Source organism: Arvicola amphibius, chromosome 1 (assembly GCF_903992535.2).
Source record: "Arvicola amphibius chromosome 1, mArvAmp1.2, whole genome shotgun sequence".
NCBI lineage: Eukaryota > Metazoa > Chordata > Mammalia > Rodentia > Cricetidae > Arvicola > Arvicola amphibius.
Genome location: NC_052047.1, coordinates 114,767,536 through 114,794,065, shown reverse-complemented (window position 1 = coordinate 114,794,065; position 26,530 = coordinate 114,767,536). Strand labels below are relative to the sequence as shown.

Genomic DNA, 26,530 nt, shown 5'->3' with positions numbered 1-26,530 from the left:
CTGCCTGTGTCTCCCTTCTGTGGTCCCAGCCACTACACAGCTGTGACTCTTCCCTTCTCCCTGTAGGGCATCTTGGAGCTCCCAACTTTGTGCTAATGCTTGTGAGAATAATCATGCTCCTGGCAAAGGGATGGAAGGCAGCATGAGACTCACAGTGTCTGCTTCTCGCTCCAGGGACACTTCCCAAACACAACTCAATTCTCAGAGAGGTGACAGAGCCCTTTGTTAACTTCCCACACTGGCTCTCAAACATGGCCGGTCACTCGAGCCTGTGGGAGTATGTTCCCTCGCTTACTTTCCTGAGACCTGTGAGAGGTAAAACCTAGCTCTCTTACCATGAGAAAATTGGGGCCGGAGGGGAGGGGTTGGCTAGTTTCCCAGCTCACACAGCTCTGCGGAAGTTGGCATCTCTCTGGAACTACCCTTCCAATCTGTCAGTTAAGGTTCACAGCAGTCCGGAACACCCCCAAACAGAAACTTCTGCCTTTAATTATGTTGAGCCACACAAAAACGTGACTGGATTTTATTGACTGAATCGGTTTCTTGTAATGATTAGCTCCAGAAAATCATTTGGCAAACTGTTTACAGAAACTTACGGCTTCTCTCTGGCTTGGTGGAGGAAGTTGAGCACCACCACTCCCATATACCTTGCGAACAACCCCTTCTCTGACTAAGCTAAACCCAGGACTGGCATATAAATGCTGGGCTATCATCACGGAGACATATGGCTTCTTAAAATGAGGGGAAACCTGGCATGGTGTTTTTTAAAATGCAGTTTACTGGACTCTAGTAAATGGGAATCCCTGTCCTTTGGTGGTTATTTTTTATAGTCAAGATTTTAAAATTTATTATCATTATGTGTGTGTGTGTGTGTGTGTGTATGCAAGAGGGGGGAATATTGTGTGAGTATGGGCACACACATGACACAGCACACACATGACACAGAACACACATGGAGATCAGAAGACAATTTTTGGAAGGCCGTTCTTGCCTTCTACCATGAGTTCTAGGGATCAAACTCAGATAGTCAGGCTTGTGTGTTCCTGCCTAATGAGCTTCCATCTGGCCTCCCCTGATAACGCTTATGTATACTAAACTTTGACGCAGATATATGGAGATCTAAGAGCTGGATTTAAGAACTCCTGATGAGAATGTGTTTTGGTCATTTTGGCCCATAGATGACAATGATATGCATCTTTACCCAAGAAGCGGCAGGGGCATATGACAGGTTAGAAAGAGATGCCTCAGGCAGGAAGGAAAAAGCAGAGCTCCGCAGGATGAAGGGAACTGCTTATCCATTCTCCTCTTAGGACTGGAGAATGGTTGTCAGGAGTTTGGGCTGTGAGCTGAAAACATAGCAAGGCTCAGGTAAGGGACTCTAAAGCAACAGTCACTCCAGGTATGGGAAAGAGATTCTGCAAGTGAGTAAGCTTGCTTGGTCTTTGTTCCAAGCAAGGGAGCCTGGCGTCTGTTTGGCAGCCGTCTTTCTGGGAATTTACAGTACATACAGAGCGGAGCTGTCACCTATTCAATGCTGATGACATCACTTTTGAGGACCATGTCAAAAGGGGTTTTGTTTGATTAATTTCCATTATCTGTTGTTACCCAGGAATGAAAGGTGATACTGTTAATGAGTGTGTGAACGAGACAGTGTCTTCAATGCCACATCTGAACCCGTCCCAGCTTTGTCAGAGTAGAATAGCCCTGACCCAAAGTGTGCCCTTTCTTCATTGTAGGGAACAGTACTCTCTCCAAGTGTCCCCAACACCGAATTATTGTGTGTCAGCTGCTTGCTTCTCAGAACACAGTACAAGGCCTGTGCTTGAATTTCTGCTCTTCTGTGTGTGTGTGCAAAATGCCAGCTTTCTTTCTGCAGTGAAGTTCATTGAGTCGAAAGGAGTTTCAATACCATATTGATGAGCTCGGAAGAGTGGCTGTTTAGAAGCTGGTACTAAGTGCAAGGACTCGCAAGTCCGTTTAAGGAACATTGCTTCGCAGAAATTAAATTGGACTGAGCGGAACTTTGGATGAAAACTACCCTCAAATGCTGAAAGCATCATCCCAAGGTGTTCTGATTTTTTTCCACTGAGGAAGACATGAAGATATCTTTCCTTTGTCAGAACATCCATCCGGAGAGAAGAGGAAGGCTGGGAGCTAGATAAGGGAAATAGGTTACATCTGGTACCCTAGTGTCCTTTTCCCTGCTTCCTGAAGAAGCTTCTCTTTGTTCCATTCCTGAAGTGCAGCGTTGTTTTCTTGGGCTGGGTTCTGGGTTAACCCTGGGTTAGACTGTGGATCTCTTATACTTGATCCTGTTATTGAGAGACCCACACAAATGCAAGCCTAGAATACAATCGGACCCCTATTAGCCGAAATCTCCGTGAATAGCACAGACGCCACTTGATCTTACAAAAGTCTTGCAGGGTGGCTTTCTCTCTTGTACCAGTCAAGTTTCAAGATGAAATCTGCTAGATTGTCAGCTTGAGGATATTTACTGCTTTAAATACACCTTTTCAGCGGTTTTCAAAACTATGCAAGCTCTAAAATGTACTTCCTCCTCCATAGGATGCAACAATTCTCTCTTGAATAGGTACAAACCCCAAAGGACTGAGAGCAGGACCTCAGAGACGTTTGGACACCACACTCATCATCCACAATACCAGAAACAGAAACAACTGTGGGGTCCAATTGATCTATAGATGGATACGTACCATGAGATAAATACACGTAACAGGTTGTTATTCAGCCTTTAAGAGGGGGAATTGTTAAAAGATTTAGAACCTTGAGAAATAAAGCTAAACAAAGCAAGGCAATTATTAAAAAGACAGGCTATTATAACTCTTTTTAGAAAAGGTGCCAGAATAATCAAATTCATAAAGCCAGAGAATCCAATGGTGTCCCAGGGCAGAGGAAGAAAGTGGGGCACTCTCTCAAGTGGCTTCACTTTTGCTATATAAAAACAGTCTTGGACCCTGATAATGGTGGTGGATGCACAACATGTATGCATACTAAATGCGGCTGAATAGCATCCCATTTAAGATTAAGAAGTCCGCCATTGTATTGAGCATTTGAATATCTTGTTTCCAATCGGTGGTGCTGTTTGGGGAGGCTTAGGAAGTCTGGCCTTGTTGGAGGAAGTGTGTGGCTGGAAGTGGGCTTTGAGAGCTTAGAGACTCAACGCTGTTTCCAGTTCATCCCCTCTGTCTCAAGCTTATGGTTCAAGATGTGAGACTCCATCTTCGTTCTAGTTGCCATGTCTGCTGCACGCTATGGTGATGGCCCATCATGCCTCTGGAAGTGTATGTCAGATAATAAACCTGTCCTGTTGCCCTGGTGGGAATATTTTACCACTGCCCTAGAAAAGTAACTAATACAGAGGCTAACTGTTAAGTTGTGTACATTTTACTACTTTTGAAAATAATAGCGAAGGGCTGAGAGATGGATGGCTTAGTGATTAGGAATACTTACCGCTCTTGCAGATGACATGGGTTTGGTTCCTAGCACCCACAACCACCTTTAACCCCAGTTCTAGGTGTTCTCAGGAGGCACCTGCAAGCACATGGCACACATAAAGTCACACAAGCACACACACATAAAATAAATCTTTCAAAGAAAATAATATATTTTTTTCTTTTTCAAAACCTTTATGTGCATGGGTGTTTTGCCTGAATGTATGTCTATACTCTGGGTATGCAGTACACAGAAGCCAGAAGAGAGTGGGGAATGGGCTTACAGACTATTATGTTACACCCAGCCATGTGGGTGCTGGGATCGAACCTAGGTCCTCTGCAAGAGCAGCCAGTGCTCTTAACTGGTGAGCCCTCTCTCCAGCCTCAAATAATAATCGTTTTAAAGGCTTTATGCTGTATTTGTTATTAAGATATCCTTCGATTGTTTCAAGGGTGTGTGATATATCTTTCACGTGACATTTCATTAACTCCCCTCCCCTTTTTTGAGACACCAAATTTCCAGTCACTACTCATTTGAATAAGTAGTTGTCTTCCTTCTTCTTTCACCCCCCCTTCCCCACAGCTCTGTGTAATGTGTATTATCCATGCGCGCTGTTCGTGTCTTCATTGCTCTGGTCTTTATCAAAAATTTCGGTAGGTGTTTGCACACACTGCTAAGCTTGATAAATGACGCTGGGCACCAACAACTGTGCTCAGGAGCCTGCACAGCACCTTGTTCTTAAAGCTGTTCGCAGAATCAACAGCACACAGTCTGTTGAAGTGCCTGGAGACCGTGCAAGGAACGCACACCATCCCAGCAAGTATTTGTGTATTAAGCAATAGTAAAATATATATATATATATATATATACATATATATATGTATATATATATATATATATAATAAAAAATAGAGTCAGATGGATTCAGAGGCTCTTCTTCCCTGTTCCCTGGAGCACTAGGTTTCTAGGCAGGTTTTCTGTCTCAGGAGTGATAGAAAGCAGAGCTAAGTCTTCATTTGTAAGTCAGTTAGTGAAACTGCATGTGTGTGTGTGTGTGTATGTGTGTGTGTGTGTTTGTGTGTTTGTGTGTGTGTGTGTGTGTGTGTGCGCGTGCGTGCGTGTGTACAGTCTGCATTGATTAACCAGGAGGTGGCTTCTGAGAACTTCCTTGGGTGATGCCATTGTGCGAAGTATAATTGCCCTGACCCCGAGTGGCATGGGTCAGTTACCCTGCGTGGCCCCTTGGTGCAATCAACAGACAAAGTAAACACAGGTACATGAAGTGGCTTAGCGCTGATTCGGGGGCTCAGACAACACATCCTCTGGGATTCTAGGTTCTTCTTCCTGGCACAAGAAATCGGGCCATGAAACCTAACTGCAGCAGAAACGGAGACAGTCTGCCAAGAAAAGGTACCGTTCCCAAGGGGGAAGCACACTGGAGCAAGGAGACTGTTTAGTAGTTCAGACAACCCCACTGCACGTGTGGGCTTTCCCCACGCTGTGTTGTATGGAGCTCAGCTTGAACCTTCCTGTGCATTAGCATTTTTATCTCCACCCAGGATGAGCATTGTGCCTTCACAGCCATCCACAACTCCCCTGCAGTTAGGAACTGTGCTAAGAGCAGTCACTGGGTGTTTTCCTGCCCTTTCTCTTTCCGTTCTCCACACCTGGGAAGTGGGTAGAAACTCCCTGTCCAGCAATAAAGAAGTTAGGCGAGTTGCAAGGTCAGCTTTCAGATCTTTGTACAAGGGTGGGTACCATAGCTTAATGGATCTAGTACTGGGAAACTTGAGGCTTCCTCCAGGAGAGACAGAAGGACAGGGGAGCAGTCTTCCAAGCCATACCACACAGGCATCTTTTCTAGGCAGGAAAGATGTACCAAGGAATCTAGTTTTAAAGTTCGCCAACTGTAATCAGTTGGGGGAAAAGAGGTTCTTGCATTTCTAGTGTGGGAAAACTGGAAGCCATAATTGTCTACCTGGAGGTAATAAATCAGAATAGCTGGTAGCTCAGGTTCAGAATGAACCAGTACCCTTCTGTCTGGAGGCCACTGCGACGTCCCAGCATCCTTCTCCAGACCGGTGCTGACACTTAAGCCCACCCAGATGCGCCGTCTGCAGGCACTACCAAGGCGGGCCCTGAGTGCCAAGAGCGGCATCTGAATGAGCAATGTGGAGAGACATTTCATTCTCTGGAGAGACCGAGAGGTGAAGCTATTTGAGTGACAGGTATGGAAAGTGGTGCTTGGAAAACACACCCTGTGACAGGTCACACTGTAGGTGATGTGTCTGCTAGGACGGGAATCCTTAAAGGCATTCGGAAGGAGGAGACTGGTCACAGAAGGTGGTCCGCTCAGAAGCGAGCCTCATGGTTTGGGTTTGATTCCTGGAATCTGGAAAGGTGAAAGGAAGGAACAGATTCCACAGATTTGTCCTGTGACCTCCACATGCACACTCTGGGATATGCATGCCCATGTGTATGTGCACACACATGATGAGAATAATTCCACGGATTTGTCCTGTGACCTCCACATGCACACTCTGGGATATGCATGCCCATGTGTATGTGCACACACATGATGAGAATAATTCCACGGATTTGTCCTGTGACCTCCACATGCACTCTCTGAGATATGCAAGCCCATGTGTATGTGCACACACATGATGAGAATAAACAAAATCAGCTTTAAAAAGTGAGTGAGGTCCAGTGATTTGCCTCAGGGGGTAAAGGCACCTGCCACAAAGCCTGACAGCCTGAATTTTATCCCTGAAGCCCACACGGTGAACAGAGAGAACCGACCCCACACGTTGTCCTCCGACCTTCACACTTGTGCTGCATGGCACATTTGCAGACCTATACACAGATAAATTAGTTTAAATTCCTTTTGAAATAAATGGATGCTTCAAATAGGCAAAGGAATATAAATTAGGGTAAAACATGGGTTCAGAAACTCAGGGCCCTATTTTCTTCATTTCCTCCTCTGATGACCGTCCACCCCATTCAGTGGCCTGGGGAGTCATCTGTGGTTGGAGAAGGCAAACAGGTTGACCTAGAGTCTAATTAGTGATGCATGTCTTGAGGCTAGAGGAAGCCAGTGTGAAAAATGATGAGTTTGCTGAGAAACACGGGACATCTGTCTGAGGGCTGCTGTGGGGGATTGGGAGACCAAGCAGGCAGAAGTAACAGCTGAGGTGGATGGTTGCCTTGGTTGATCACAAGAAGAAGGGACCATCTCCATAAATGAGTAACTGTGGATTTGAAGATAACTTTGAAGTGCACAAACTAAACCCACCAGCTCTTACAGATTTAAAGCATGGCCTTCAGATAGCAGCACTGTATCTGTGAGTCAAGGCTATATCCTGACAGCATCTGCAGTGTTTCAGGGCCTAGATCTTTCCCCTGAGGTTTAGATTCAATTGCTCTAAAATGGAACCCAGAAATTAATATTTTTCAAAAGCTTTGAATGTGACTCTGGTGTTCCAAGGTTGAGAATTGGTCACAACCCAGAGCAAGAACATCTTCAGAACATCATGGTTGGCCTATGACATTTTGAAGGAACTCAAAAGAAGCACTTAGGGCTTAGTGAACCACACTCTTGGTTTCTCACCAGCCCTTGTTCTCAGGACCGACAAATTGCCCAGGAAAGTGTCCCTGCAGGGGTCACTGAGAAGTGCACTCATGACACCCAACAAGGCAAAAGTCAAAGAACATTTCAGAATCTAGGTGCCTGACACAAGAGGAGAGGCCACACTGGAAGACTGGATAGGACGCAGAGAACCAGGCCGGAATCAAGAACCCCGTCTGCCACCTGTAACTGGAAATGTCCTACTCTGCAACCCTGGGAAAGTCACTCATCTTCCCATTCTCCCTCAAACCCCCACTTTTATCTTGATTTCCTTCCATTGCTGTGGCCCGGAGCCAACCTCTATTCTTAAATCCTCTGCTGTCACACTCTGAAGCTGAGATGTCCCCCACAGCTCATTTTGTGTTTGAACACCTTGTTTCCATCAGATGGTGCTATTTGGGGGGCTCTGAGACCTTTTGGGGGTGCTGCTGGGCTGGAGCAGGTAGTCACTGGGGGTGAGTTTTAATTCTCTTTTGGTGCTCTGTTCCCTGGTCTAGTCACCACGTGAGGAACTCTATCATGGGTTCCCCTATCACAAACTGAACCCCACACTTTACCACGATGAACCGAAAGTGCTCTGATAACCACGAGCCAAGCAAATATGTTCGGCTTCAGTGGTTCTGAGGCACTGTTTGTCGACAGTTTAGAGAAGCGAATCAGTATGCCTGCCAGAAGCATCTGTGTTGCTCAGTCTCTTGACTGTGGGGAGGGAAGGCAAGATCGAAAGGGTAGAATAAAAGGAAGAAGAAAACGAGCATAGGCTCCTTGCACTTTAGGGGACATTCAACAAGGTTCTGTGGCAAGAGTCTACAAAGCGCTCTTAAGTTCTTTCATTCTGGAGAGAACCCCACTTAAACTGAGTGGACACTGAGCTCAGCAGCAAGCCACTATCATCACCCTCATCAGCATCATTATCTTCACAACCATGAGATTTCTAATAATACTAACATCTAGTAGTTTATAGTAAACAAGGCATCTCTGAAGATTTCCCACAGGCCACTGTAGGAATGGATGCTGGTTAAACATGTGAATGGGCTGATTTATGGGGCTGGAGGATTGACGGCTGCAAAAGTGGACGCCACAGAGATGACCTGGTCCATCCGTGTCCCTGTGTCTTTGGGTCTCACCCAGGGGTTTCCTGGTCCAGTTTACCAGCAGGACCTGGACCATGCCGTCCTGCCACCTTCCTGGGTTCTGTGTCTTTCCGCCATCAGCACTCAGCTAGCATCATCTTGTCCCTTCTCTCTGAGGAGAATCCTCGTCTAAGAGTCAAAACTCTGGGATCCACTCTCAGCTCTGCCGGTTCATTAATACCTTGTTCCACCCAGTTCTCCCTTTCCTCACCCAGAGCAGAGTGGAAACAGCTTTTCCTACCTCCCTAGATCTAGGTGAGGCTCTACTACAATCAACTTTTAAAAAGGAGTGAGAAACGTTCAAACGCTCAATTCAGAAGTATCCGAAAGACAGCACACAGCCCTCGTGAGGGAGCCCAGCAGACCAGGAGCTGCTGTCGCTGCCTCCAGAGTGACACTGACCTCGCAACCCTCCTGGACCCCTCTTCCTGGTTCCACAAACCCCAGGGGATACTGGTTCCTGGATGGGGCCCAGGATTTCCATAGCACATTGGTGCCGAGCCAACCTCTTGACCATGCCCAGCGTGTGTTCTTTTCTCCAGCCAGTTCTCCATCTTGCACCCTTGCCTGCCTGTTTCTCATTTGAGTTAGATATTTCCTCAAGGAATATTCAGTGATAGTCATACTCAGAAAGATAAATCAGTAGCTCCAAGAGAGAAAACATCATTCATCATAAAGACCAGTATCAGGGGCTGGGGAGAAGATTCAGCAGTTAAGAGCAGCTTGCTCTCCTTCCAGAGGACTTGCGTTTGGTTCTCAGCACCTATGTCATACAGCTTACGATCTCCTGAACCCCCAGCTTCAGGGGGATCTACTGCTTCTGGACTCCTTGGGCACCTGCAGTCATGTGCACAGATCCCTACACAGGCACACAGGTACCACACATACACATAATTAATAAAAATAAATATGTTAAGGTATTAATGTGGACTGCATTAAGGATGTTAACACTTTCTAAAAAGACAAGTGTTAGGTGACTTTGTGGAGTGTCGTCTAATTCTGCCTTGGCTGATTTCTTTGTCTGTCCCCTAATCTATGGCCCTCTCTTTTGGATACTGTGTTCTGAGGGCTGGGGAGATGGCCTTGACTCCCTACCCAGTAAAATGAGCCCAGTGTCAGTGTGCTTCCGCCTGTCTTTGTGAATTCTTCCTAGTGCACATGGAGGTTCTAACGTCCCCAGGCACCCTCTGAGGACCAGATAAAGTTCCCGTGCCCTGACCATGTGGCAGAAATCCACAATCACAACCCCGAGCAATCGAAGCCAAGCACTCAGCAGGCAGAGCCACTCCCTTTTCTGTTATTTTTTAAAGTATTTACATAAATTTTATTGATGTTTATTATAACAAAAAAATTGTTTGTAGAATCCATCCAGCAATGTAGAAACTGAAATCCACTGCTCAGTAAGATGGCATTGTAGATGAAATATATCTGATGCTCAGTGTACGGCATAAGAAAAGTCCCTGCTTGCCATCTGGTTCTTTTTTTTTTTTTTTTTTTTTTTTAGATTTATTTATTACAGATACAGTGTTCTGCTTACATGTATACTTGCAGGCCAGAAGAGGGCACTCATTACAGATGGTTGTGAGCCACCATGTGGTTGCTGGGAATTGAACTCAGGACCTCTGGAAGAGCAGTCAGTGCTCTTAACCTCTGAGCCACCTCTCCAGCCCGCCATCTGGTTCTTGCTGGAGTCATCTGTGTTCATTTTTCAGAAAGCAAAGAATCCATCTGACATTTCAATAAATATTAAATTGCAAAAAAAAATAGCTTCCATGGACTAGATATCCAAGAGTAGTTCTGATGAATGATTCCCAGAATCAAGTATGGCCGCCTTTAGTCCAGTGAGGTGATGTCAGGAATGTTACTTCCACTGCTGGCTATGACCCCTGTGTCGCTCCTGCTGCTTTCGTGGGGACGGGTGGAGGGGACGGATGTGCTGCTCGCTGTTAAGGGTGAGGTGAGACTGTCCTAAAGCATAGGAGGACAGTACTGTGGATCGAGGAATAAGGGATAGAACATCCATACCTGGCAAATCTGATGACGTGCTTGGCACTGGCGTATGGTGGAATGGTACTGAGTATTCTGTTAATGAAGGCAGAATGACAGCAGGATCAGCCGAAGTCACACTGGGCGCCCTTACAGAAGACGGCTGATGCCTGAGAACCCCTTTGGTTGGACTGCTCGTGTTTCTGACAGAAAGATGCATTTCCTTTTGGCAGGAGGGTCTTCCTCTTCATCAGAAGAGCTCTCTATTGTTAGACCAATAACATCTATCTTCTTCTTGCCTGCATCACTGGATACAGCCATTGGACGAGGTTTACTAAAGACACTTGAACTTTCCATTTTTGTACAGGGCTGGCTGGTTACTTTCATAGCTTCTTTCTTGGGTCTCATTGGACTCCAAGAACCATCTTCTTGGAACTTGATCTCATCTGCATCAGAACAGTCACTGAAAATTTCCACGAAAAGTCCATCTAAGATCAGACTTTCACAGGCAGGCTCTTTGTCACGAACAGAACAGATCAGGTAGGCTTCTTCTCATTCATTTGAAGATAAAAGGCAGCATCCAAACACTGCAGATGTGTACAAGTTACGGCACGGCGTGGGATTGTCAGCCTCATCTTTCCTAAAGGACACATCAAGGACATCAGAAGACTAGTTGTAGCAATTTAACTATCAGGATCTGCAGTAAGTTTTTCTTTAATTAGCGCTCTGGAATGATCAGGATTTCTAATCCCTTTCATTTTTAATCTCTGTAATAACATGGTTGATGTAGCTGTCATACAAGATATACAGATGTGAAGTAATTCTTTCCAATTTCAGATCCCCCCCCCCTTTTCTGTTCTTAGTCTAATGACCCGAGGAGCCCAGAGTGGCTTGGTGTGATGAAACCTCTGCATCCCTCAGTGGACGTTTTCTTCCCTTGGTCTCTAAGACTCCAGACATCAGCACAAAGCCTGAGCTGTTAGATGCAGGAGGAACTGTTTCCACTTCCTTGCTCTATGCACAGCCCAAGCACTTCATCTCCTGGTAACACCAATGTACACTGGTAGCTAGTTCCAACTGTGTTCTGCATCCCACCAGACAGGACCCAGCATCTTCGGCACTGTCTCCTGACCATTGTCCTGACAAGTTCTGCACTCAGTTGCTCCTCTCACTGTGGTGTCTGAACTCCTCCTTCTTGTAAGATTCCAAGCTGGGCCTGGAGTGCACATCTGTAATCCTAGAAGTAGTATGGCAGAGGCAGGGAGATTGCTAGCTGGGGACCAGCCTGGGATACATGAGATCCTGCTGTCAAGCAATCTTTGTACACTGTAAATATATATTACCCTCCTTGGTTAATAAAGAGATGGCTGGCCTACAGCCAGGCAGGAAGAGATTGGGCAGAAGAGCCAGAATAGGATGATGCTGGGAAGAAGAAGGGCAGAATCTTGGGAGTCACCAGCCAGACGCAGAAGAAGCAGGATGCATACAAAATGAGGTAACAAGCCATGAGTCACATGGCAGCAAGTAAAAGAATAGAAATGGGTTAACTTAAAAATTAAGAGTTTGTTAGTAACAAGCCTAAGCTATTAGCCAAGCATTTATAATTAATAATAAGTCTCTATGTCATTATTTGGGAACTGGCTGGCAGGACAGAAAAGTCTGCCTATAAGATCTTTTTTAAAAAAGGAAGGAAGGAAAAGAGGGAAGGGGGGGACAAAGGTCTGATAAGCCTAGGTAAGGCAACGGGCTGTAAAAAGTATCCTTTGATGAGAATTAACATTTAGAAAGCCTTGCTGAGCAATAAAATACTCTGCAAATTCATGGACTCAGACTATAGCTCAGGATATGATTTAATTAGCATCAGTGGGAAGGAATCAACATCTGTAGGCCTGCATGGACTGGGGTAAGAAATAACACTCTGGGCCAGTGGGAGCCAGTGTCTCAGAGCAACCACCCTGGCAGGAGCTGTGGCCCAGTACAGGGATGTAACTGCCAGAGGTACAGACAAGCACAGAGGAATCTGTAAGCAAATCCTGTAGCCTTCTTCTGTGGCTACCCTTTGGCCTCTAGCCAGTGCCTCTGTGACTTCAAAGGAAACCAGATGGCATAGAGCTTTGGGATGCTTCCAGGGACTTGCCCCCGAGATCCCTGGGTGGGAAAAGAAAGGCTGATGGTAGGCTTGAGGCGGGCAGGGACCATACGAAGAAAGACTAAAGCAGGTAAAAGGAATCCAAAGAGTCATCTTGAAGTCCAACGCAGAAAACAAAAGGGTTTAGGGCCCTAAACTCTGTGCTTATTTCTTTCTGTGGAAGGTCCATTAGAATAGACATGTATGTCTATAGAAACAAAGACCCGAAGGGGCTCTGCTGGCCCCACTCCCTGGGACAGACACCTCTCAAGTGGCATCCATGATTCTCAGGCTCCTGGAAATGACTGGCAGTGAGTGGCCTACCAGTCTCCTAAATGTTGATCATCTGTGAGAAATAAATTTTGGAAATAATTAAATCTTTAGGTTAACAACTTGTCAATATGGAAAGAGCTGAAACCCCAGAGTCAGAGAGTTCTGTGCTTCCTGGTGTCCACCCTGTGAGATCCTACACACAGAAACACACACACACACACACACACACACACACACACACCTGTGTAGAAGTGTGTTGAACACTTGGAAGTCACTTGGACATCAGGTCAAGAAAGTCACGGCGGTTTCTGCCTTGTTCTCCACTGGCTCATTCTACAGACTGTCACTGCCACGTCATAAGAAAATTTTTCATTGGTGAAGACACCAAGCTTCCAGACCAGGCTAGCAAGAATGAAGTTTCTCCCTGAGCCATATGATCTTAGGACTAAGCCCCCTAGGCACACTCAAGCCTTTAGATGCCTACAATCCCTCCTAACACCATAGCTCTAGCCTCATGGGGGCACAGCAAACTAGAACACTCACCTAAAACACATCTCAGTTTCTGCCTTAAAGAACATGGGCCGGTGGCTTTAAGCCACTGTGTTTACAATAGTAACACGAGTTCAGGGGTTTTGTTCTGAAGACAGGGTTTCTCTGACTGCCCTAAAATCACTCTGTAGACCAGGATGGGCTCGAACTCAAAGAGATCCGCTTGCCTCCACCTCCCCAATGCTGGGGTTAAAGGCATGCGTCACCTCTGCCTAGCTGAGCTCGGGGGTTTAATGTTTTTTTCAAAGTTCCAAAGTTTCCAGCCTGGGTCTTGAAGGATGAGTGGAAGCTCACCTGGAGAGAAAGGGAAGGGAGTAGCCTGTAGAGCCCTAGAGGCCACAGCCCAGCTTTGGACTCCTTGAAATAACAGGAGAGAGCTATGTAAAGAGGATGCTTAGGAAACAGAAATGGAGCTGAAGCATCACAGTATGGGATATTGTTCATGTTGTCTAAGATGTTGGGACCCTGTACTATAGGCAATGAAGAGCCAACCTGTGACCAATAACTACAATGGACCACAAACATGACCAATTTTAATTTTTATATATTTTTTATTATTTCCTTGAGAATTTCATACATGTATACAATGTACATTTTGATTATATTCGCCCAAAGGTAGATTTATTGCATAAGATGTAAAAAAAAAAAAACTAGGCAGGGTGGTACACATCTCTAATATCAGCACTTGGGATTTGAAGGTAGGAGGACCAGGAGTTCATGGTCGTCCATGGCTACATAGTGAGTTCAAAACTAGCCCGGACAATATGAGACTGACTCATTTTTTCCTTTGCTTAAAAGGAACAAAAGCTATAAGATCATGGAGGTGGCCGCCCGCCAGAGGCTACTGGTTAGTGAGCGATGCTGAGAGAGTGGATCTGGGCACGGATGATAGGACTGAGAAGGAGGGGACAGACAGAGTCAAACTGGCAGAAAACCAAATAAAGCCCAGGTTCAACAAACACAAAGAAGGGAGAATAAAAGGGAAGGAGGCAGAGAGATGGCTATGGGACAAGGGATTTGCTGACATTTTATTATCGAGACAGAGGACAAGCCCTGGAATTAACGCATCAAAAGAATCCACTTCCTGCCTTTTCTGCACAGGGAGAAAAATCTAAATTCTCCTCTCTTAAGTCTGCAAGCATAAAAGACTTTCGAGGATGCTCTGAGACCTGGGATCTGTTGAGACCAGGAGGAAGGGAAAGACCGCCACTCCAGGGAGCAGGTAGAGGCTGCCTCTGGGGTTCCATTAGCCGATGGGGCTCAGGACTGGGAGCGGAAGGCTCTTTCAACTCTCTGGACTCCAGCAGGACACTGGAGAGGAAGCCTTGTCTATTACTAGCATAACTTCACAGAGTCCTCTTTGCTGAAAGACTTTGATGTGGTCTCAGGTTCCTTTGTCTAAGCCTCCGGAAGCAAGCCGGCTGCCTGAAGAGGTCAATGCAGGCTTGGGTTTTATTGGACTGCCTCATCTTGACCTTGATCATGACCCAAGTTGTGCTTTGTTTCTAAAGGTCACATGCGGAGAGACCTCCCTCACTGCGTCAAAATGAACAAGGAGACAGAAATGTCAAAAACTTAGAGGAAGAACATGTGCATGCATGTGTATGACTCTGTGTGGATGTGTGTGTGTGTGCACGCATACCACCAAAATAGCCCACTGGATAAAGGCACTTACTGACAACCTCATTACCCAAGTTTAATCCTCAAGACCTATCTGGTAGAGAGAGAAAACCTGATTCCTGAAAGTTGCCTCTAACTAGCACACACTTGCCCTGTGGGCATACACATATGTGTGTACATGTGTACACACAAATAAATGTAAGAAAACATTTACACACAGATACATAAATGTAAGAAAATGGTTTTTGTTTGTTTGTTTGTTTCTATTGGTTCTTTTGTTTTTGCTTTCTAAGACAGGGTTTCTCTGTAGCTTTGAAACCTGTCCTGGAACTCGCTCTGTAGACCAGACTGGCCTCCAACTCACAGAAATCTGCCAGCCTCTGCCTCCCAAGTGCTTGAATTAAAGGTATGCACCACCACTTCTTGGCTAAGAAAATGTATTTTAAAGGGACGGAGAGATAACTGAGTGGTTGAAAGTACATACTTCTCTTGAAAGGACCTGAATTTGGTTCTAAGAACCCATGTCAGGTGACTCACAACCACCTGTAACTCCAGTTCCAGAGGCTCTAACAAATTCTTCTGGCCTGTGAGGGCACCTGCATGCAGTGGTATTTCATTTGTATTTTAATAAATAACGCTTGCCTAAAGATTGGAGAGTAAAATAGCCCCATGGGTCAGCCTTACAGACCAGTTAATGGTAACATACACCATTAATACCAGTAGTCACACTGGTTTGCCAAAGAAACTGGGCGGTGCATGCCTTTAATCCCAGTGGTGCACATCTTTAATCCCAGCTCTAGAGAGGGTTATAAAATGGGATGAAACATCTCTCAGACACAGTCTTATTCTGAGATTCCAGGAGGCAGGACCGCCATTTCAAACTGAGGTCAAGGTAAGAGAGAGTGGCTGGCTTTTTTGAATTTCAGATTTCAGGTTGAACCCCAATTTCTCTCTCTGAGTTTTTATTAATCATATTTCATTTGACACCCAATATAGGGCACGAATTTATAAAAAGGCTATTTGCCTGATGCTTGGGTTCAGTTCAGGCCAGAACTGAACCCAAACCTAGCCACCTGGGTACTGTGCTCATGTATCCTGTAAAGATTTGTCACTCATATTGGTTTAATAAACACTGATTGGACAGTAGCTAGGCAGGAAGTACAGGTGAGGCAACCAGACTAGAAGAATCTGGGAAGAGAAAGCTTCAGTCTGCAGTTGCCACCAAGACAAAGAGGAAGCAAGATGAAAATGCTACACTGAAAAAAAAATATCAAGCCACAAGGCTAAACATAGATGAGAATTATGGGTTGATTTAAGTTGTAAGAGCTAGTTAATAACAAGCCTGAGCTAATAGGCCAAACAGTTTATAATTTTAATAAAAGCCTCTGTGTGTTTCTTTGGGACTTAACAGCTATGGAACTGAGTGGGACAGAAACTCTGTTTACAATGGATTGATAGAAACAGGTTGATTTGGAATGTAAGAGCTAGCTGGAAATGTGCCTCAGCCATTGGCCAAGTAGTGTGATCAATGTGGTTTCTGTGAGATTATTTGGGTCTGGGTGGCCAGGAAACAAAAGCAATCTCCATTTACACCTGCACTTAAACACACACACATACACACACACACACACACACACACACAAACACAAATTTAAAAAATAATAGAAATATGTTTTGTTGCCCATGGGCTCACAGGGGCTTTGACTGAAAAAACACGGACCTCTCATTGGTAAAATTGGAAGCGGAATGAAAGCCTGGTGTCTGCAGACATTCAGTGCCAATCCACTTAACTTTGACAGATGACACACAGATAAGTCATTGTCCTAAACTTGCCATCACCTTAGATTCTAGGAACAGCCAAAACTTCACAGGATCAACCATCTGCCCCAGAGGAGGACAATCATTCATGATGGCGAGGCTGTATTCCAGAGCAGAAGTGATGACCTCTTGGGAAGTCCATTGTCCTCTCAATCAATGATTTCTTTGGATCACTTTACAGAACCAGGTACACTGGAGAAAATGGAGAACAAGAAAGGGGTGGAATACAGGGAGTAGGCAAAAATCAAACTCAAAGGGTCTCAAGGCCACACTCTAATTTAGAATCAAAGTTAGTCAATTCAATTGGAATTTGCAATAATTGTGATAGAGGGCCATTGTCATTTCCATAGACTCAATTTAGCCAGGCTACTGGACTGAGTTCCTGGGGTTAGAGATAGTCCATTGGGCACTTTGCTAATGTTCCTAGGGAAAAGAAGGGTTAGGACCGGCTATATTCTGGAAACCACAACTGGATGTCAGTGCTGGACAAACCTGAGTTCTGTTCTGTTTCTTATCTCCTGAGTACCATACCAGGAAGGGAAGACAAAAATGAAAGACGGAAGGAAAAGTGTAATGTAACGTAGCCCACCCCTCGGTGGACCAAAGATTGCAGTCATCTGAGTGGCGGTGTCAGCTCACACGGATCACCTGACTTCAAAGATAAGTGTGCAGGGTTACAAAGATGATTATCTATAAAGTGCTTGCCTCACAAGCACAAAAAACCAGAGGTGTGTGCTTGTAACCCAAATGCTAGGATAGTGGAGGCATGAAGATCCCTGGGACTTGCTAGCCAGATATTCTGGCCAAATAGGAGAGTTCTGGGTTCAACGAGAGAACTTTCTTCAAGAAACAAAGTAGAGAGCAATAGAGGAAGACATCAAACATCACTCTCTGTCCTCCACATGCACACACAGTATGTACACATGCATACCTATAGACAACCACATACACATGTGACACACATGCATGCCCTTGTACATATGCACGCTTAGATGATAAGTGAGAAGCTTTAATTGAACTAGAGAGGAGAAGTAGAAATGGTATTCCTTCCAAACTTCCAGATCTGTCATAGCAGCTAATCATAATTTGTGATGGTTTTGAAGCTTTCTGTTCACTGTTCCAGTAGACTGGGCACTCTCTGTGTGAGCCAGGCCTGCAATCAATGTGTTGGCACATGGTGCAAAGCTTAGCATAGAGAAAATACCGAATAAGAGCTAACGCTGCCTTGGGCCAGGGTGGGGGCCAGGGTGCAAGTGAGACAGTCAAGTCCTCGGTATGTTTGGAGGGCAAAATCAGAAGGATACAAGTCAGGAGTTGAGGATACAAGATGGGACTCAAGGGTCCTGGCATAAGAGCCTAGAAGGTAAACATCATCAGAGATGGAGGAAGCTGGAGGTAGACAAGAGGTTCTCCTTTGTACTGGAGCATTCTGGCCATCCAAGCCAAGAGGCTGAGTAACAGCTGAAATTTGAGAACGAGGTTTATTTATATTAAAGATGAAGAATTGAAGCAGGGTTGTGGTGGAACAAGCCTTTCATCCCAGCACTCGGGAGGCGGCTGCAGGTGGATCTCTGTGAGTTTAAGGCCAGACTGGTCTACAAGAGCTAGTTCCAGGACAGGCTCCAAAGCTGCACAGAGAAAACCTATCTCTAAAAACCAAAAAAAAAAGAAAGAAAGAAAAGAAAAAACACACAAAAACAAACAAATAAATAAAAAAGATAAAGAATTGGGAATCCTTGTCATAAAGATGATGCGGAAGAGCCTTGTAACTGTGTGCTTTCACCAAGGAATGCGTGTGAAGTGGTCCAAAGCCTGAGCCCTGAAATATTATGATACCAAAAATCTCACGAGAGGTAGAGACCTCAGCAAACAAAAACAATTAACAGTAACCAAAGCTACAGTCAGAAGAAAAATGTAAGGAAAGTCAGGGATGGCCAGAAGGTCAGGAGGAAAAAATAATCACAGGAAGAGGGATGCTCAAGAGTGTCAACTGAGGGGTGAGAGCTACCCAGTGGATTCAGCAGATGGAGTCCCATGGTGGCCACAGTGAGACTTCGTGTAGGTTAGCAGCTTGGGTAGGTGAGTCTGAGAGAGAAGAAGAGGCTAGGCCCTGGAGACTGGAAGTCTACTCACTGTGAGAATTCGATAAGGAGAGGCAACAAGACGAGCCTGGTGGCCAGAGGGAAAGCCGGGCAAAGTCTCAGGTTTGTCGCTACGGTGAACTATCAGCAGGCTGGAGTACTACCGCTGCTGCTTGGAGAGGCTATGGCTAGACGTTCCCAACCTCAGTCGGTCTTCCCCTTCCTAGGCCTGACTCCTAAGCTATCTCAGGATGGGGATGACATATCTTTCCTTGACTTTTATTATACTGCTATCTAGTAAACATGAAAAACTTATCAACTACTTGAATGACTGCACGTCTGAGCCAAGAGTCAACTCTGAGCCTCTTTTGCCTCAGAAGATTAGGTAAGAAGAGACACAACCAGCATATCGAAAGGGTCTGGTAATTGATTGGTATCCAATATTGCTTTCAGTAAATCCAACTAGCCCAGTGCCTTCATGTTATAGATAATGTTTCTAAAGTTCAGAAAACACTTTGCTCAAAGTTGCACAGCTAGTGAGAATAGTCTCTTGAATTCATCTTTAGTTTCTTACATAGGGCCAGAAAACCCCCCTAGAGTATCTAGGTGACATGGACTTAGGTCTATATATCCAAGCTTCTGCAGATTGGGGTGATGGCAAGCTTAAACATTCAGAATTGATAGCAGCTGTAAAATCTCTCTGTGACCTTCCTCCATGGCCAGTGTACACTGTCCTGGGTGGCTTGCCGGCCCGGCCACTCCATGCCTTGCTCGATGCCCCACATCCTTCTCAGTTTGTTCTCTTCCTTTACCTGACTTCCGTCTTTAATGTTTTGGGTAGCAACCCTTGCTATTCTTCTCATCTTCAAGTCAAGGGATCAAGCTAGGCCTTGTGCTTTTTTTTCATTTTTGGTTAATTGTTCTGTAAGCCCAGGTGGCTGACTCTTCTTGTTCCGCCCGCAGGTGACCATCTCAGCACAGGCCCAGCACAAATTTCTGGACAGCATTAATGGACATGCTTGTGAGCTGGGTACACACCTCTGTCATTGTCCTTGCAGGAGATGAACAGCCTACCCTTTCCTGGATGAATGAAGGCTGTTTACTTTGCCAACACTTATCTGTGGAGTACTGTATGCAGCAATTCCTTTAATAAGACAGTAAATCTTTAGCATGGTTTATAGCCGTCTTTCATCCAAAGACCTCAAAGAAATTTTACTCACACCGTCATTATTAATCATCCAGCTTGCCCAGGGAGGCAAGCCGTGATTGTTTCAAAGAGAGAAACTGAGGTTCCAACAAGGTTTATGTGACTTCTCAGGGTCATGAACAGGGTCAGAAGAAAGAGCTGGGCACGGAGCCCAAATTCCTTTCTATCAGGCCAAGAACCCAGCCCTCCCCTCAAAGCCCTCCGAACACTCCCTCCTGGTAGAAAACATGATTTGTTACCTTGATCTATTAAGCAGGAATGAAATGAACTCCAAACTCTTCTTCAATGACACCGGGAAAGCAACGTTTATTTTTGAAGTTCCTTCAAGTCATAAAAAGCTTGATTCACTGTGTTAAATACTAACATTGCACTGAGCAGATAGCTTTGTAGTCCTAATGATACCCTGGATTTAAATGATGCCTTTGCAACGCAGTTCACAGGCGTCTGAAGACCTTTGGTCTCTTTTCGACCAAGTATCTCATTCTTTTCCTCCTCCTATGTCTTCTTCGCATCCCCCTTTCTTTTGCCTAGCCCCTACTCCTGCTAGTCATGTCTACCTACGCCCCCAATGCTCAGGATAAAAGAAGCTCTTTGGAGGTGGACACAGGAGAGCCTCCCAGGGTCCTGGAGCAGGCTGCGCAATGAGAATCCACAGGGATCCTCCGACAGATGTATGGGACTAACTCTTGCTTGCAAGGACAAGTAGCACACAGGAATTAGTGCCTTGGCTGTTGTTTGCCGACCTCTGATGTAGGGTGTTTGGAGAAGAGAGTGCTCCGTTTGTATTACTACTGGCTGCATTCGACAAGGAATTACAGTCAGCATCTAAGTTTGGAAAGTACTGAAGGGTTTGCAAGAAGAAATGAAAGAGAGGAACTAGAACTCTCGGTCTCTACCTTCCCCTGAACTCTAAGTGGCCTATAAATACTGTGGTGCTCTTTACGCCCACTCGGATGTAGGAACAAGGATGTTTTGGAAAGCAGGACTTGGGGAGCGGGGCTCAGTGTCTAACAAAGACTTGAGGTAAAAGCCGGCAGGTGTGTGGGGAACAGAAGAGAAGTGTTCCTAGTGTCTTCGGGGAAACGGGATGTGAGCGTGACCGCAGAAGACGGAACACGGGGCCCGGTGACAGTACTGAGACCAAGGAAGGAGGACAGATAGGCATGGGCTGGAGAGAAAACCACATGGGCTGTTGTAATAATCTTAACGACGCTCGCTTTTTGGCATAGGATGGATTCCGTGAACGGGGACATACACTGGTTCTCTGATCCAAGGTTTTCTTTTTTTCTTTCTCCCACTCTTTTTTCTGAGATAGAATCTCATGTAGCCAAGACTGACCTCAAACTATGTAAACAAGGATGATCTTGAACTTCTGACCCTCCTGCCTCCATTTCTCCAGTGCTGAGACTTTAGGTTTGTAGCACTGTGCCTGGCTTCTGCAGTGCTGGGGATCAACTCTAAGGCCTTGTGCATGCTAGAGCAATACTCTACCAACTGATGCGCATTCCCAGCCAATTACTTACATTCTCCAAAGAATTAGCATAGTAAGCAGGCTGAGAAAAAAACAGGGGCAGGCATGGTGGTGCACACTTTTAATCCCAGCGCTTGGGAGGCAGAGGCAGGTGGATTTCTGTGAGCTCACTACAATCAGTGCTACAAAGTGTCTCAAAAAACAAACAAAAAGTGTGTGTGTGTGTGTGTGTGTGTGTGTGTGTGTGTGTAGGGGGGTGTTTAATAAGACCAGTCAAGAGTCTTTCTAGTAATTCACATACCAGTTCATTCATTCAATCAATCAGTCACCCCTCACTGCACAAACATTTCCTGGCTCCACCCAAGATGGTGTCGTGGCTAGTGTTTCTCACTCACAAGATTATCATAAAGGATAATCAAATGATAGTGCTGGATACACCGCCAGATCCCATGAAAACACAGTTAACACAGCATGACATGACATGATATTGGAAACCATTAGTATGTATTCTGTTTTCTAGGTGTGGTGGTACACAACTCTAATCCCAGCACTCCAGAGGCAACAGGATCAGAAGTTCAAAGTCATCCCCTGCTACAAAGCATGTCTGAGGCCAGTCTGTGATACATGAAATCCTGTCTAGAGGAGGGAAGTTTCACTATTAACTTTGAGAACAGTATCTTTATTCTTAGGACTTTAACACTGAAGTTTAAAAAAATTATGGGACATAACAATAGAAAAGCATACCTACAGAATTTATTTTCAAGGGTTCAGAAAAATACATACACTACAAACATACATACGTGCGTGCGTGCGTGCGTGCGTGGGGGGGGGGGGGGATAAAGGGGCCAGGGGAAAGAAACCCACCCTGGTTCTGAGACCTGAGCCAGTGAAAGAAACATTTTATCCCTGAGCCCAGAACCAGAGAAACATGTCCTGACTCAGAAACCAGTGCCAAAGAAACATACTTTATCCCCAGAATCAGTGTCAGTGAAAGAAATTTGCCCTGGCCCCAAAACCAGAGCCAAAAAGCTTAAAACGGCCAGCAAAAGAAACAAAGTTTGCCTCTGAAATCAGCCTTCTCTGCCCCAGACCAGCTAAACTAACCAATCCCTCTTCTCCCTGAGAAAACTCCGCCCATAAAAAGCCCTATGTTACCCTGTGCCTGTTCAGTTAGCTGTGTTTCTTCCACCCAGATAGAGGCGGCCACTCTCCTGGACTCTTCCCTCGCAATAACTATCTTGAACAGGGTTTGGGCGGAGCAGCGCCTAGTTGTTACAACTTTACTGGAGAAGTCAGAAGCCCACTTTCGCCCGAGAAAGAGGGAGACTAGCTGTAACAACTTCCCCATACCCCCAGAGCAGAACTGTTAAATTGGGTAGACCTTTCCTGAGAGAAGGGCTGTAAGCTGCTATGCTTACTGTGGCCTGTACTATTCCCTGGCTCCCGACTGTCAGACCATTCTTCCACCAGAGCTGTGACACTCAGCATTTCCTGGCTTCCGACTGCCAGGATCCCTTTCCATCTGAATTGTGACACTTACAGTATGTCCATGTATAAAGAGATTATGTAGATGTGTGTGTGTGTGTGTGTTTATACATGTGTGTTTGAGAGTACAATAAGGCAAGCACTAACACAGACCAGAGCGTCTGGAAAGGGCTGCCAAGGTTAGACACATGCCTTTTTAAAAGCTTCTCCATTATGTTTGAAAAACTTTTAACGGATTTCACTCAGGCGTGGAGGTTTGTGCCTATAATGAGTACTGAAGTAGCAGTATTGGTCAGTTCGAGGCTACCCTGAGCTGCAGAGTGAGTGTGAGGCCAGCCTGGGCTACAGGGAGAGAAGTAGACCAAAGTCAAATTGAAGGTTGAAAACAAAAACAACCCAGCTGGTTCTGCTGTAGCCCCCTGCGTAGAAAGAGGAGGGACATTCTACTTCTAAGGCTACCCCAATATTCAAAGGACAGGAAGGAGGTTGAGAGCCTCCTCAGTTTCCAGCCAGAAGCCCGAAAGGCATCCCTTGTCCCTGCTGCCAGGAAGCAAAAAATCTTAGGATGTAACAACTACCAACTACCACCAGCTCCTACACATGGCAGGCTCAACATCACCAGGGCCAGGAACTGCAGCCTTGCTGGTCCCAACTCTGAGTTTTATAACATCTTAATTCCCACTGTGAGCCGAGCACAGAGCTGGAGAGAGGGTACAGGTGTACAGTTGGTATCGGCTCTACTCTACAAATTCCAGTTCAGATGCCATGGTCCCAAGTGTTGAAATTCCCAAAGACCAAAGTCACAAACTCAAGAGATCAAAATTCTCAGGTGTATAAAGGCGCAATTCCTGTGGCAGGGAAGGGATGGAGAAAGGAAGAAGTTCGGGGAAAAAAAGAATAAACGGTTATGAAAAGCACAGGGAAAAGCCATGTGACAGAGTATGGAGCAATCGGCTTCAAATGTGTCATCTGCAAACCACTCATTGGCCTGCACCTGTGAGAAAATTGTTCTGGTGAAACACTGTGCCTATGATCCAGAGTCCCAAACCCATGCTGTTCTGTAAACGGTGAGCTCAATTCCTAAAATTAAACCTTTTATTTGAAAGAAAAATAATGCGTCACGATCTCTGTTAGTATTCCTTCAGCTGATGAGATGCCAGGCAAACCCTCTTGGGTTTGGATAGATTCTGTCCAAAGACTTAAAGGCCCAATTCTGGTATCTCAGATCACTCACAGCGGTGATAAAGGGATGTGCCCAGCCCCAAGCTGCTCCACCTTCTGCCCTGTCTCCGTGTGTGCAGGGTCTCCTGCTCCTGTGGGTACTACGCACTGATAAACCTTGTGTTTCTCTGTTCACAGAAATAAGTGACGATTATCTACTTTAATGTGTGGAATGACCTCTAAAAAGATTTTTGATATTTTCACTTAACAAATAAAAGCTTTTCAAAATCTATCGTAATGTAAGCCACTTTTTAATGTGAGAAATTTTTATTGTAACTTTTGTTTTTAATGTCAGGTCTCTCAAAGCTGGGCATGATGGTGACTTGTGCTTATAATTTCAGTACTTGAGACGTAGAAGCAACAGGATCTAGTTCAAGTTCAAGGTCATCCTTGGCTACACTCTAATCCAGTCTGGGTGACAGAGACTGCATCAAGGAAAGAGCAGCAACAACAACAACAACAAACAAACAAATAAATAAATAAATAAAGGCAGAGGAAGAAAGAAGGAATATATATGTCTGTGTATATATGTGTGTATATACATGTATGTGCATACATGTATTGTGTACCTATATGTGTGTATACATGTATGTGTGTGCATGTATGCATGTACGCGTGTGTATACGTGTGTGTGTGTGTGTGTGTGTGTGTGTGTGTGTGTGTGTGTATTCTTCTTCTGCAGTCCTTACTGTCCTGAAGCTCTCAATGAAACACAGACTGGTACAATTCAGTGATCCTCCTGCCTCAGCCTCCCCATTGCTGTAATTATAAGACATAAAACCATTCCACACAGTTTGTAAATCTTTTCTTTAAATAGACAAGCAGAAAATTATATAGCTGCCTGCTATTTTAAGAATTTTTAAGTTTTTTCTCCCAGATTTATATTTTTTGGACTTTGACTTTTCAATACTTAAATTTCTCAGAATTCAAATCTTCTGAGCTTTCAACTATTGGGCTTATGGCACCGAGGGACTGCGCTTCAAACCTGCTTGCAAAATCCCCCAGGTTGCAAGCATCCTTGACCATAAGAAGTGCCCTTCCCTGGTTGACAGCTTCAAGGTCTTCATGGAATGTGGGGACTTTAGGGTGTTTAGAAGTACATTCTAGTACATTGTGCAGAACACCCCATGGTTGCAGTGTGGTTCAGCCATCACACACAGCTCTGGCGAGGGCTGGGAGAAGAAGGAATGGGATGGCAAATTACTTTCAGGTATATCCAGAACCATTCTTCCAGGGGTGCAAACCTCCTTCCCACACCCCCAAAACAGGCCCCCAGCAGACAGCATAGGCGAGAAGCACAGAGTGGTCAGGCAGGAGGGCACCGAGTCTTCCCTGTAACTCAGATGAATCTTTGTCCTCTGCCCCCTGGAAAGCCAACTCAGGCTGCACTCTCTTCAAAGGAAGCCATTTGCTGCGGCCTGGGAAGGCTCTTCTCTCTCCAAGTTCAAGATACATTTCCAAAGTTCCTCATTCAAATGCTAGGACTTACATGTCTAATGGGTAGTTGTTCTTTGAAATTTTGCCCTGAAGAGTTAAAATTTCTACTTGACTGAAAAATAAGGAGGAAGGGGGAAGTCCTTGTGGGAGGAATTTTCAGCCCCTGGAATTTTGCGTCTGATCTCCCTCCACAGCGCAAGATCAGCAGGAGATTGTTGGAAAGGGAGGGCTGGGGACATTTCTGGGGCCTGCAGGTGTTCCTTTCCATGCCAGCCAGGGAAGGATGCCACCCCTGTTCTTAGCCCCCAGCAGGCAGACACACCAGCCAGGACTTGCTGGAACCCAAGTCCCAGGCGTAAGTTTGCAAATGACTTAGCACAGCATCATTCCTGGTTGGATGACATCAGAGAAGAGGTGGAGGTGCCAAAGCTGGGGCTGCAGGTGGAGGACCCGCAGGAGTGCCACCACGTGAAGGTGCATGGACCACCTGTGACAGCCGCAACAATCCTGCTGGGACCCGCAGCTTCTCTTCTGTTGCTATCTCAACAGCAGACTAAACTAACAGCTGGGGAACTGTACCCCATCTCCAGCATCAACTGCAATTACTGCCCTTTCTTTTTTATAATCTGTCCGTCCGTCTGTGTCTGAGACAGGGTCTCCTGTAGCTTTGAACTCACTGTGTACCATGGACGACCTTGAATGTCTGCCTCTCCTGCTATCACTTCCAGAGTGCTGAGATTACAGGCACGTGCTGCTATCCTTGGTCTATGCACTGCTGGGGATCCAACCTGCGCATGCTAGGGAGCCCTCTACCAATTGAACTATGTTCCTGGCTCTTGCTTTCTCTTTCAATAAACATGTTCTGAAGCAGCCCAACACTGCCCTCCAGGAAGGCTGTAGCCACTAAGTATTCAAGACAGCAATGTGCTCAGCAGATGTCAGCTCTTAACAATGGTTTAAGAAAACACACGGTCCTCTTGGATGATATGTCAGATGTGACCTGAGAGCCCTAAAAAGGGGGGGGGGGTCAGCAATAAGGCACTGAG

At 45.5% G+C, this 26,530-nt stretch overlaps 1 pseudogene; it reads right to left on the bottom strand.

Annotated features, from left to right (window-relative positions):
- Nucleotides 1-10,041: 10,041 nt before the first annotated feature.
- Nucleotides 10,042-25,502, bottom strand: LOC119824695 (annotated as a pseudogene).
- Between the last annotated feature and the right edge of the window lie 1,028 nt (nucleotides 25,503-26,530).